Genomic DNA, 1,273 nt, shown 5'->3' with positions numbered 1-1,273 from the left:
AAGTGAGTACTTCGTCCCCTCAGACCAGGGACACGTGAACGGTCGTTCACTTAGAGTTTGTATACTCTTGGAAGCCTACTTCCTCAGCGCAAGGTGCTGTGTGACCCGTCACAATCAGAATCATTCCATGTTCCATCCTGGGCAGTTTTACTTGCTCCATATGGTACAACCATCGACTGCGTTGCAGATTGTGCCAATCACGAAGAGCAAGGGCAGCCATCCAGTATACATTGCATTTTGTTGGTTAGCATTAGAAGGTTGTTGTACTTACACCACATATAGAGAGATAGTGCGTTAGCTATATATTTATATCTATATAGTACCATGTTCGATTCGTTTGTATGTGCGCTTGCCCGGAAGTCCTTGCCGTCCATGAACCCACAGTGCCATGACTGCCGTGATTTCCAGATCGCTAATATTACCTCGGGGTTGAACAGGTTAAGCTGACGTTATATGTTGAGTGGCTAAGTATACGCTGGATTTTGGCTGTGCACCCTTTCTATTCCATATGCAAAGCCAACGGAAATGCTTATCCAGAAAACCTCAGATACGCTATCCCGCTCTAACCCCAGAACAATGGCCCTATTGTCCCATTGGGCGTCTTCCAACAGAAAGCAACTGCCATATCTGCTGCGGATATATAGTGGGATTTCGAGCTCTAAGTCGACTAATACCACAGGAAAGATGCCACAAATACAGTAAGCTGGGCCGCTCTAGTCGATGAAGAGGGACCCATGTCGATGCACACCATACGGGCCATGGGCGCTACCAACCGGACAGAAACCTTTCTAGATCCCACTTGAAGTTTGCCATTTCCCTTTCAACCCGCTCCTGGGCAAGATGGACGAGAAAGAACACGATATCGACCTCCTGCTGCGTCTTTGCGACGCCTTCGCAAGGCACGGCTTGAGATTGCGTACTGTCCATCCTGAAGTGAACTGCTTTCTGCTAGAAAGTTTGGGACGTTCCGCGGTGCGAACAGTCATCACTCAAAATCACGTTGCCTGGATGTACGTGTGATGCCGCATGGATGACGCTATACAACAATGGACACGACTCAAACTTTTTGACCACAACCAGTCTGACCAGGTAAGTCTTTTAGTTGCACGATTTCTGTTTTCTAGTGCTAGTCCAACTGAGCCTCATTTTCATTCTCTTATTAACACAGAGCTGTATTCAATCAGCATTTGCGACGTTTTCTCACTTCTATTTCATCCCACCGTCAGCGCGACGAGGACGTCCACCGAAGTGCGTTATAACCATCAGGCTCAGG

Source organism: Phytophthora parasitica (genome assembly GCF_000247585.1).
Source record: "Phytophthora parasitica INRA-310 unplaced genomic scaffold supercont2.71, whole genome shotgun sequence".
In the NCBI taxonomy this organism is placed as follows: Eukaryota; Oomycota; class Peronosporomycetes; order Peronosporales; family Peronosporaceae; genus Phytophthora; species Phytophthora nicotianae.
The sequence above is the reverse complement of the archived record's forward strand: the minus strand, read 5'-3'. Positions refer to the sequence as shown.